Raw genomic sequence first — 13,182 nt, 5'->3', positions numbered from 1 at the left:
ATTGAGAGCCAAATTGGGATTCAGGTGTCTTGATCAAAGACCACTTCATTACGTGGACAGGAAGAGCCAGGGCTCAAGCACCCCCCCCCCCCCCCCCCCCCCCAAGCCCCCCAGATTCATGGACTTGTTTTGATCCACACCACTCTCACAATCCGAGCACATGCGCTGGCAATGACGGAATGCGTGAAAACAGCAGAAATATCGAAGAACACGACGTGGAACCAAATTAGCAATGCACGAAACACGATTAGCAGACATGTTAATCAATATGAACGACTAATACTGGGTTGACTAATAATACGTTTTAGTACCCGCCCTCCACTTAATCTAATAAAACTGTAAAATTAAACATTTTACACTACAAGAGAGAAAAAAAAGAAGTCATTTAAGACTGTTTTGGAATTACAAAATGTACATTGAATGAACCCTGGGAAATTGGAGATGGGCATGTTTCACTAATCTATAGACTGGCGCCGGAATAGAACAGGACTCAGCCTTTGTACACGGGACGCCCGCTCTACCAAGCTGGAGCTGCAGGATGCCCCACCCTTACGCTCCCTGTAACTAAAATTGGTTTTCTCAGGGGGGGGGGGGTGGGCAAATCACAGCACAGTTCAAGTTAAATACATTGTGATGTGCTACGCATCTATCTTCCTTTTGGAGAGAGAGAACAATTTAGCTCCTTCCTCAGAAAATCATTATGATTTTCACGTTTTATTCACGAGTCATCACTTCCCGTGAGTGTGGATTTCCCTGTGCGAGACTAGCATAGGACTTGAATAGCGATGTTGCTCATTTCTGTTGCAGCCTCATTCTGTGATTTTCACCGATACTCCGAGTACAAGCTGCTACCAAACGGGTCGAAGTTGTGATTCTAAATTGTGAATTCATCCCTTTAACTCAGCGAATAATTGCTGCGCATACTCGCTATCATAGTTTTTTTTTTGCCAAAATGATACTCATCATACTTTAACAGATCTATTAAGAGTTGTACTCACATGCAAATGAAGGAAGAAATACACACACACACACACACACACACACACCCTTTTCTTGCTATAATCAGCCTCGGATGCTGTGTTTTATCAGACTACTTGCTGTGCAGACTGTTGTCCAGAGATCACATTAGTCTCCATCACCATCTCCAGCCCCGTCAATCATCTCCCCCGCAGTGACACTTTGCTGTGTGTGTGTGTGTGTGTGTGTGTGTGTTGGGGTGAAGGTGGGGGGGGGGGGTAGTGAGTCCCACTACAGTATTCTGATGACAATCTGTCAAGTTAACTCAGCCATGTGACTGTGTGTGTGTGTGTGTGTGTGGGTGTGTGTGCACATGTGTGTGGGTTTCAAAAATCATTACTCTCAGACAAACACAGCAGACAGAGTGGGAAGAGCGCACAACAGCTGGGGGGTGGAGAAACAGATTTCAAATGTAATATTAAATACTGTTATACTTTCATCCACAGAAAGAGACAGAGATGAGGGCTGATTGTGGAAAGTTTAGGCATGCGGGGGGGGGGGGGGGGGGGGGGGCTTTAATTTACTCGTTTTAATAAGATGAGATGGCAATTTAGAAATTGATTTCAGTCTGACATCGCTGTCATTGCTTCCCAGACTCAATCCTGCTCAACCCCAATGTGTGTGTGTACACATACCTTTACGTTTCAGTGTGCTATTAATTATAATGGGATTTCAATGACAATATGTGCAGTTTTTAATGGGTTTTATTTGTTAGTGATTCCTTACAGTTCACCCCTTTTCTTTAACTAAATATTTCTGTGACATCATGTTTTTGGAGAAAACTAGCATCTTCACCAGAGCTGTTTTAGCGTAGTTTAGTCTTAGTTTAGCTTTTTAGCATTGCAATCCTATAAAACTGTCATGCAGAAGAAGAACCAGAGATATTTCCTTTTTTTTTTTTATTCCACGCATTCCTTCCTTCTCAAAACCCAGCTCCTGCATTACCCACAAGGCAACTTGTTCGCAGACAGCTCAATTGGAGATCCGGGTGTGACTAGCACCAGCTAATGTAGCCTCAAACCTCCAGCCAATTCATCAGATTTCACATGGCTCCCTCTGGAGCCACAAAAGGCCTCATACCACTTTTGTTCACATACGTAGTAGCACTCCCCAAGACCTATACACAGACAGGTGGCACTCCCATTTAAGGACATGTACCAGTCAAGTTACATGTCATTAGCAAATTGAAAGTCACGACCCAAGGTTTTCAGGTCTTTCGCGGCATTTGAACAAAATCTCTTTTTCAAATTCAAAAGTTTTTACGTGGCCAAAACTCTGTTTTGTCTTGCTGATTTACGCATTTTTGCAGTGAAAAGGGACAGAAACAAAGGGAAAAAAAAGATTGGAAAATGAGATGGTGAATATGCAGATGTGGGAAACACAGACTCTGCAGAGGTCCTGATTCCAGTTCATCTTACTGGGAACAATGGGCAGAGACTTGGTCAGAAGGCCAATGATTATAATAAAAATGAAGCTATATTATTTCATATCCCAACTGTCAACTGTCACCACCTGGTCCAGACCGTGACGGACTTGGTCTGACCCAAATCGTAACTGGCACTATAATCGCAACGTGTGTCCCCGCCTTAAGTCGGGTCAACGCCTCGTCGTTTTTACACTTAATCTCGTGTGCAGCGTGAAGTGCAAGCATAAATGTGCTACAATTCTGCACAGTTACCGCTACTAACAGTAAAATAGGAGCAGGAATACATTTCCCCAACACCGAAAGGGAATCAAATTCTCCCCAATTCTCTTACAACTTCTTTTGCTGTTGACGCAGTTAAACAGTGAATTTCTGCTCCCACTCCAGCTGTGTTGAATAGTTTATTCGCACCGGTTACAGAGGACCTCTGTCTTCCGGGCTCTTCTGTCATCCTCTGCCATGCTCTCTGCTCGAGCGTCACACTTTTCCCTCTAAGGGAAAGGCGAGCAGAGTCGCACTCCCTCGCGTGTCCTGACCAAAATCTGACACTAAAGTCGCGGCCCACCATCACTTCGAACCAGGCTTGAGAGTAAGCTGGCCTCAAGAACAGCTACAGGTGCGTGTTTTGTTCGCTGAATCCAAAGCTACCCGTAGCTTCCACTTTGACTAAATATAGGTGAAACCGCTGCCTTGCTTTACACGGGGCACGTTGTGTATAGAGTGACCCATCTCAGAGGGGAGTGTGCGGCGTGTTAATATCAAAATAGAGCACAGAGGTCATATTAAAAGACTCTTTAATCCTATCATCCAACAGGCAGCTGTCCAAAAAGCTGATGCAGGAGAACACTGGGGCTCTCTCTCTGCTCCCTGTTGCCCACTTGCTCTCTTTTCCTTCCTCTCCCACTCCTTTGTCTTCTGTCTTTTGTCTCTCCTTCCTCAACCAACCCACTCTCTCCTTCCCCTGTATTCACAAATTCCTCCAAAATCCACTTTTGACTCACATCCTCCACGTTTTTTTTTTTTGTTTGTTTGTTGCTCTCCGCACACTTGCAATGACAGTCCCGTCTGTAAACATTCATTGTTTTCAGACAGGTCTGCGCCAGCCTTATAATCACATTATCGCCCAAACAAAGCCACTAAGCCTTTGTTATCAGCTGCCTGGGTGATATCAGATACATGCCATGTTCACTATGCAAGGGCATTATGTCACATTTCCAACCTTATGCAAACACTGCTTTTCATCGAACAACGTTGGAAACGCTCCTCCTTGAGGCAGGGAGCACTCACATAATCTAGAAACAACAAATCAAATGTTGGGTGATACAAGAAGAACGCATTTTCAATTCAGGCGGTAGGCATGCGCCGGGGCTCCAGTGGATCCACTCAAATATGATTTTGCACAACGTGGGCCAGCAATAACCCGGGGCTGTTTGGAACCTCTGTATAAAATGAAAGCTCTGTTTGTTCCTGTGAGATCCTTTCAATGGAATTGTGAGCAGAGTGCAAACGATGGGGGAATAGATTTACCCACACATGAATGTAATGAGGAACTCACTTTTCCACCGAATAGGCAAATACCAAGAATACTATCGGCGAAAGGCAATATGTAGCATCAAATAGCAAATGCAGCCCTTTACCAATTATCCGGGTAGATTTTAGCTATCAAGTGGCTGTTCTGTTTTTCTAATGTGTTCATAATCTTCTCCCAGATTATGAAAACATCACCAGGCATACTCTCAGAGCACCGAGGTAATCACCATTTTAAGATAAAAAAAATAAGAAAAAAAAAACAGTACGAGCTTCCAGAAGTTTCCTGCTTTTGAAAACATCCCTTACGGGGCCCTCAAGGTTTAGGAAATGAAACAAAGAGTGGCGTGTATCCCTGCTGTTGTTTCTCCATCCATTTACCTTTGAACTAAAACATACAGTGCACGCTTGTCAAAGGATTTTAAAAGGAAGGTCGGTCCAGTCGGTCCAGTGTGACTCGATAAAGTCTACGAAAAGATTCACACAACAAGTTCATTCAAAGAATCCAAGGAGTTCCCTCTGATTGAAAGACCACCAGTCAAGCACAAAGGAAAACATGCTCATAAACTCGCTTTGTTATCTCAAAATGTTCTTCTTCCCCCGAGGCACGATGTTAAAAACAAGTAAATGAAACGACTGAGCAGTCAGTCAAAGGCATTTTTTTTTTTCATTACAAGGACTACTGGTGGTTACATTAAGGTATGACATATGCACGGTGCGGGCCTGGCAAGTCCTCCGGCTATTTGGAACCTCTGTGCAGAAAATGACAACTCTTTTTGTTTTCCAATTTTCCACCTCTGAATGATCAAGACGGAAGCCTTCAGACGCTAGAAACTTGAAGTCTTGTGAGATTGCCATTCATTCAGTCAAAGAGATAATTTCGTGGTAGATAATTTCACGATTGCAGATATTCTTGACATTATCGAGCGCTTGTTTCGAAATTATGTGATTGATTCGCAGACCTCTTGAGCTAAATTAACCACATTGCCAGTGTTGCCACTTTGAGTTAATGTCTCATTTTGATTTTGCTAAAGAGAACCTCCGAAACGCGCTCATACGTTGGGCCTTTCCTACCAGTCGCCCTTCGTCTCGTCACAAAAGCGCGTCTTTCAGGTCGTGCTGCAGCGCGTCCCGTGGCTTCCTGAAAACCGCCGGAATTACACGTTTCTTTGACTCTCACCCTGTCTTTTGGAGGATACAGCGAGCTTGATGAGATGTGGGAACTCCCGAGCCTAATCTTTCTCGAGAAATTCCGGCAGCCGTTTTCATCGGAGACCGGCACAAAACAGAGCATTCAGCCCCTAAACATCTGCTCGCTTATTGTAGGATGCCAGCGCTGTAACGGTCACCTACCTGAGCTTCGTGTGTGTGTGTGTGTGTGTGTGTGTGTGTGTGTGTTTTCTTGCAGTGTGTCCATGATTGGAACACTCACCAAAGCAGATCCTCTTTGTTGGCACTGTGAGTATGCAAATTGAAATGAGTCTCTTTTTGTGATATCTCACACTTTGAACACATTTGAAGAAAGCGATGGTAGAAATAGACATGGAGGGGGGGGGGGGTGGCACGTGCTTTGCAGGGTGGGTGTGTGGTGGTGGTGGCGGTGGGGGGGCGTTGAACATTTCATTAGAATTTCTTTAACAGGATCCACTTTGTAACTTGTCTGCGAGCCAACCCCAAAACCATCCTCAAAGTAGGGAAACAGGAACTGATAAACTTTACATCTTCCCCTCCGTGCTGACTAATGAGGTTTTTGGCCCTAATTAACCCAGTTATCTTCCCTCCTACAACTGTCAACAATACCTCTCATACCAGCGCCAAGGGGGTAAAACACAGCCTTTGTGAAATTATAATATATGACTGCCAGTTGCACTCATCCGGCTGTCTTACAAACAAATACAAAGGACGAGCTCCCACGGTGTCCTGGGAAGAAGACATCAAAGACAAAAAACAACAACAACAACAAAAAATGTCACAATGCAAGCGCTCACACATACGGATCTACAAACATGCATATATATATACATATATATATAAGCGTCAGACATGAAGACTCACATATGGAGAGCAGCGCTAGGTTGCTGTGGGGAAGGTCAAATGAAAATGTGTATGCATGTGTATGCATGTGTTTTAATGCGCACACACTGCTGTGGGGGTGGACTTTTGAGCTCTTTCTCTCAAAAAACTTTCCCTCAATCACTTCTTCAAAATGCAGCACCGTGGTCTTCATGTCCAAATTCAGATTGAGTAAGAGGGCCATAATTTCATGCATATTAACTATTAAGTTTCTTTAATAATTCCTTCTTTTATCACCGCAAAAGTCTGACTTAAACTAGTGATGATTTGCATTTTGACTGCAGTATTCTTTATCTCTTATAATCCTCTTTGTATGTAAATGAGTTTTAGTGAAGTCTCACAACAAAGACACTTATTTACATTTGGTATTTACATGGGCTGCTGCCATAATGATGTAGACTGCTATATATATATGGAGATGTTGTACATGTGGACCTGTTTTTCATAGGAGGACAACATAAAGTGTAGCTCTCTTAAACCTTGTGTTTTGGTTGATGTTGATGTTGGCGACCCTTGTTGTTCAGGGTCTCATAGACCCCCATTGCTGTATGTGTAAAAATAATAATAATAATAATAATAACAATAATTGCAAAATCAACCTTCTTCTCTTCTGACCTCATTAAAAGCCAACGCGTGGCAATGCGTTGAAGTGGTTTGCACATTAGTAGAGTTCTCCAAGAAGAACGAACCAGCGCCAGTGGTTCCAGCAAGCGCCCCAAAAAGACAAAACCCTCTAGTGGCCGCAGTAATTACGGGCGGGGAACAAAGGAGGAAGTAAGTTGACGTTATACAGCGGCAAAGTCTGTGCAGGGAGGTGGTCAATTGGGTCAATTAGGCCCCAGAGAGGTCTGACTGTTGGACTTGATGATTGAAAAAGCACTGTCAACATCAATCACAGGTATAGAGCAAATGAAAATCCATTGCGCTTAACTTTGCCTTCTAGTCAGTTTATTTCTCATAAAAGAATTAAGTGTCAAACTGAAAAACTGAAAACAATGTTAGTGTGCGTTGTCAGCTCTCCAGGACCCCAAACACAACGCTAGGATTAAGTACTGTATAAGCAAGGTGTTTCTAGGTTATGTGCTAGAAGATCTGTCTACTCTACCGTTTGGTTGTTACTGTCCAAAATGGCTTGTTTTCTTCACATGAGGTGAAAGCAGGTGATCAACAGTGGAGCCAGATAGCTGATGAAGCAAAATAAAACCCACCGGCCAGAGTTACTGCCACAAATGCACCGTGGGACTTCACAGTGGTACAGCTTGACACAGCGTGGGGGTTCTGGTTAACACAAGCATAAGCGCACGTCACGTCAGAAGCTGCGCCTTTGTAAAAATCCCATTTAATCTTCCCACCACTATTTACAAAATCAAGACAGTAGCTTATTAAGGGGGAGGAACTCTGCAGCAGACATCCTCCAGGGCCAGCGTGGAAACACATCAGGCCAACAAGCCCTTCCCCTAAACGGATGACAAGCACAGCAAAACTAAAGACGATTCATTGGGGAAGATGGACGCCAGTGAGCCGAGTCACCTCGCACGCTGCCGTCGAACCTCACATCATACATTCTGTTCAAGCTCCTCCAAATCAATTCTAAACAAACCTTGATTTTTTGAGGGTTGATGGTCAATAGAACTGTGTTAGTACAGGGCAGGAAGTGTGTGTGTGTGTGTGTGTGTGTGTGTGTGTGTTCGACTTGACGGCTGTGGCAGCAAAACAGGGCGGGATTAATTATTTAGGTGGATTCAATCCATTAGCTAACTTAGCTGGTGGTCTCCCTCAGTGTCTACATGTGAGCACATGCACGTTGAAACTTAAGCGTGTGCAATTTTTAATCTGCAGGGGTGTTGCAGTAAATCATTTGAAGCTACTGCGCGTCAACAAAGTCGAAAGCAAACAGGGGGAAAAGTCACCTTAGTGATGGCTACCCAGATTGTAAACTTTTTTTTGTTTTTTTGACATGGCTGCATATCACCGAGTGGCCAAGAACGTGCGGAGAGTGAAGCTTCCATAAATCACAGTAAAACACAACACTGCTGGTGGCCTCGTACAAACGGGGACAAAGGCCGCTCTTAAATTAAAGGGATGCTTCCCCCCCCCTTTTTTTTTTTCTTCCTTTATTTACTTTGTTTGTGTCTTCTACTGCTAAACTGGCTTCTACCCACAAGTGGCACGAATCAGACGTCATCTTCTACTATACTTACTTCCCTTCCCTTTTTTTTTGAAAGGGAACTAGGAGTCATCTGTTTTATCGTCAGTCCCTTTACGTCCTCACAACGTCCTTTCTGAAGGCAGCTCTAATGGTGATCTGTTGTAACACGAATCGGTCGAGTTATTTGAGGCGCGATTAGTCGCCGTGCTTGGCGGATGGTCACGGTCACGATAGCCGACGGCCCTGCTTGTTTGCCTGCCTGTTTTAGCCAGAAGTCTGCGCTTGATTTGTGAAACATAATGTGAAATTGACTACATTGCTTTTTGTGACGGACAGCAAATGTGCTGTAAGAGCAGCCTGTGTCCCTTAGTGTGTGTGTGTGTGTGTGTGTGCTTTTACAGAATATGTTCAGACTCAACATTCAATTACCAGTTGCCTCATAGGGAGATTTTGGTTTAATGCCCCAGTCGCATTTAATCTGAGATTCTATTTTAACGCCCTAGTCGGTCTCAAATCTCTCAATGAGACAATTTCTTCCTCCTTTATGATTCTCCCCCCTTTCGCTTTATTCTCCTGCCCCTCCAACCGCTCTTCTTCTCCATCATTTTAGATTGAAGTCAAACCCGACAGTCTGCTCATTATCATAAAATAATGGTCTGTGGCTGGCAAAACTTGACCCACGAAATACCACCAGAACCTGCACAGTCAGTCACTGTTTTTTCTCCTTTTCATCCTCATTTCTTTTCCTCCCTTCGTCCCTCACTTTCTCTCCCTTATCTCCTCGCTTCCGACTTGATTTTGTTTCACCTCCCTCTTCCATTCCCTCTCCCCAGCAAATGGCTGTTCTGATCAAATGTACTGCAGTGGCATTTCACACAGCACCTCATTCATTAACATTAAGTCGCACGCTTCCAATTTTGCGTGAAACTGAAACAACATTTACTCCACAGAGTCTTTTCATTCCCTTGTGGTGTGTTTACAGTGGTGGTGGTGGTAGGGGGGGGGGTTCGTTTCCTCCCTCCTCTCCCATGCTCTCCTCAGCCATCACACCCACGAATGATGCCTCATCCAGTCCCATCAGGCACCCCAACGCTAAACTGTAAAAACAAGGCGCCCTCTCAGGCATGTAATTCCTCCTGTTGGCATCAGACTAGAAGCCTACCGATGGCTCCCAGTCGCCGTGTAAAAGTGTTTTTTTTTTTTTTCCCAAGCTCAATTTGTCTCCTCTCAAGTATTTGTCCATCACAGGCAGCTGGCCGCATCGTCGGCGTCTTGACAAAACAACGAATCCACACTCCACACGCATCCTAATAACAGCCACGAAACGTAGAAAACGTGTCGAGCCGTTGACTTTCATTCTTTTTTTCTTTTTTTTTGCGGGGCAGGCGAATGAATGACACAAGGACAGAGAAATCTCCCTTTTCATAAGGAGAGACAGTGTGCCTTTCAGGCCCAGACACGCTCGGGTTCACCAGTCTCCCAGGATAGATGAGGACGCCGCTGAACAGTGGCCCTGTTGTGGCCCTATTAAAAAGTCTGAGGCTTTGGCGCTTCTGCCAAACACCGGCAAGTGGCAATGAGAATTACAGCAGTGATTCGCTGGCTTCTCCCCCTCATAAAGCTCAGCTACAAAACCACCTTCCTGCCTCCGAAGTGGGTTATTCACTCTAAGATAATATAAAGTTAGATTTAAAACACTACAAATAACACCTTTGCCAGCCTGCCCTTGGGCCGGTTTGATTGCGTTTAAAATGTTATTTGTTTTCTTCCAGGGCATTTGGCTCACTATCAGAGCCTCCACCGAGGATCCCACAAGGCCGCCCTGACTCATGCGCCTTCTTTTGAGGGTGACGCTCGAGGGTGAAATGTATAATTATGAAATCAGTGGGACTTTTTTCTTTTTTTTTTTTCTCCCAGGCTTGAGAGCGAGCTGGCTTCTCCGCCGCCTCGCTGGTGCTTGGCAAGCCGCGCTCTGCGTGCACGTCGGCGCTAAGAGATCCGATCCTCCACAGGCGAGAGTGCCAGTGCACCCTGAGGAATATAGATTAAGAGATGTTTGTTGGAAAGGGAGATAAAGGTTGGAAGCGTGTTGAGGGTGGGGGTGGGGGGTGGGAGAAATGGGGGGGGGGGGGGGGGGGCAGGCAGTGAGAGAGGTGGGAGATGAGGCTTGATTGTGCTCCTGTGTGCACTGGCAAGGCATGAGAATCAACACTGTGTATGCTCTCCTTTGCATGCGCAGGTGTGAGTCTGTGGTCGAGCCTCAGAGAGCATCTCACACATGTCACAGCACAGCAGATTTCAGACTGCTTATCCAGGTCAAGCACTGCTGCTGGTACGTAGTGCCCCCCCCTCCCCCCCAAGAAACAATAAGCAGAAAATACCCACAGGTAGCTTGTGTTTACATGTTGAGGAATTGTGCTCTTTATATGCACACACATCCAAATTCGACGACAACAACAACAACAACAAAAAAAAATGCAGAATTAGAAGAACTCACCGCGGTTTGGAAGAGCAGACGAAGTTGAACTCTCGGCGGCTCTCAACTGCCGGTATTGTAGAGAAACTCATCTCACAGTTTGGGGGGGGGGGGTTCAAAAGCAACTCCGCGGAGGCAAAAAAAAAAAATATCCCACAAAAAAAAAAAAAAACAGGACTCCAAAAACACACCAGTGCACACCCGGGGATCCGAAAAGAGGAGAAGGTGATGGGCGAGGAAGGCTGCTCCGGACCGATCCTCCGCGCGGTTCTACATCAGTGAGAAACTTTGACTGTTTGGAGGGCGGGGGGGGGGGGCTTATCCCAGTGTCATTCAGCGTCCCTGGAAGCAGAGGCTTTGACCTTACGGAGGAGGTGGGGAGGAGGGGGGGAGAGAATGACTTTCCAAAATGAAATCATCCAGCAGTAGATAGATGCGTTCAGGAGGAGAGGCGAGCAGGAGGGAGAACCAAGGAGCGCAGAGGGGCTGTCGATTAGAAGATTTCAAAAAAGAAAAAGACGCGATTGCGCATTTGTTTCAGCCGGTAAACCGGCGGAGGGAGGGAGGGTGGGGGGGGTCCAGCCTCGGACCGATGCGACGGAATGCGGCTACCGGTACGGAGACTGGTTAAAAGAAAATGTCCCGTTACGAATTCCACCCCAGCGTCGTTTCGACTTGACCCGCCCTCCTCCGCATCGGCGTTGCGTGGCGGAGCGCAGAAAAAGGAGCCGGGAACCCTGCGGGAAGACTTGTAGGTAGGCGCCCGGCAGCAGAGAACAGGCGCGGGGGGGGGGGGGGGGGGGGGGGGGCGGCTCAGCTCTCCCCTGTTGCCCCTCTCTCACTTAGTCACATGTTTTAAGACACAAGTGGCCCTCTGTGATCGCTGCCAGCGGAGGGGGGGGGGCGACGTGGCGGGAATGATAACAGGCGGTTAACGGTCTCCTTCTCACTAAGCGGGATGACACTCTCTGTCATTAACTTTACGCCCTAATTTTTTTCTTTTTAAACGCCGCAGTTATTTATTAAGACATGTGGGCAATGGAAGAAATTGAATACCCGCCCCCCCCCCCCCTCATAACTGCTCGGCTGGTCCACTCCAAAAAGCGCCTCCGGAGAGGACGTCAACATTTAAGTCCTCATCTGTCCGAGCTGTCACATTAGTCAGAGGGGAGCGAAGGTGTCGCGGCGTAACGTCTAATCCTCTTTGCTTTTGTCTTGCTGAGGGGGGGGCGGGGGGGGGACATGCCTACGCATGAACCACGAGTCATTAAGTGGCACCGCAAAGGCAGCCCCGCTAAAAAAAAAACACACACACAAAAAAAACCAACCCCGCCGTGCAGCAGAGAGCCACCGGGGGGGGGGGGAATAGATGCTGGCATTCTCATCATGACTGTGACAGCGCACATTATAGGGACGGGCATCAGCGCCGTTAAAAGTCGCATGCCCATTGGCACCTGATTTCATTTCAGATTGCACTGATCAAAACCCAGGGCCACAGTGTGTGTGTGTGTGTGTGTGGGGGGGGGGGGGGGGCAGATTGTATTGGCTCTTAATATGCAGTGACAAAAAAAAAAAAAAAAAGGGTCTAATGTCTGAATTACACCTGCAAACACAACTTGAATCCCTCAGTGACGCGGACATTCTCCTGGGTCAGCAGGCCCCGACAGTTGGTATGTGAACTTTAAATGTCAAATATGGAAAGAAAGAAGTTATCAATACTGATAAAAAACAAACAAACAAACAAACACTGAGACATGTGACCAACGTGAAGGTTCAGGCTGCTTTACCACTGAAACCATCCGGTGCTGGTGGAGTCCATGAGGTTGCAATTTGCTAAAGAAGAGAAGCCGAATCTACCCAGAAACAGCAGGAAATGAATCTGGGAAAAGGCAATCGGGTCTCGGGAATTCTACGGGCGGCGGCGGCGGCCCCGGCGTGGTGCTAATTAACCCAGTTCCCCGTGTGCTCCGGCGTCCCTTTCAGTATGCTGTGCTGCGCCGTCGCTGTCCGCGGTCCTGAAGTTGATTTATGTCGCGTCCCAGCAGAGATGTGTGTGTGCGTGTGTGTGTGTGTGTGTGTGTGTGTGCGAGATTCGGTGTGACACGGACACCGTTTTATATCCCTCAGCTGTCAATTCTGATCAGGATGGTGCCGCGAAAAGTGACAACTTGTTGGGGGGGGGGGGGGAAATGTCACTAATTTCACCATTTCCTTAAGTGTCTCCATCTGTCTGCGTGCTGCATTAGAAAGACGAAGAACCCCCCCCCCCCCACCAAAACAACAGCGTTGTCCCCCATCCCAATCCATGCATCATTCATATTAAAACCCTTCCAGTTCTGTGGCGGTGGTGGTGGTTGTTGTTGTTGTTGTTGTTGTTGTTGTTGTCGTCGTCGCTGTCGTCCATGGTGCTGAATAACCGGCGCCACGCTGTTTGGAGCCCCTGGGATCATCCAAGTTGAACTTTTGGATTGAAATGCATGCTTGCATAAGTGATTCCGTGTTAAGTGTGTTTGCAGA

The sequence above is a fragment of the Enoplosus armatus genome, chromosome 7 (genome assembly GCF_043641665.1).
Source record: "Enoplosus armatus isolate fEnoArm2 chromosome 7, fEnoArm2.hap1, whole genome shotgun sequence".
NCBI classification, from domain to species: domain Eukaryota; kingdom Metazoa; phylum Chordata; class Actinopteri; order Centrarchiformes; family Enoplosidae; genus Enoplosus; species Enoplosus armatus.
The sequence above is the reverse complement of the archived record's forward strand: the minus strand, read 5'-3'. Positions refer to the sequence as shown.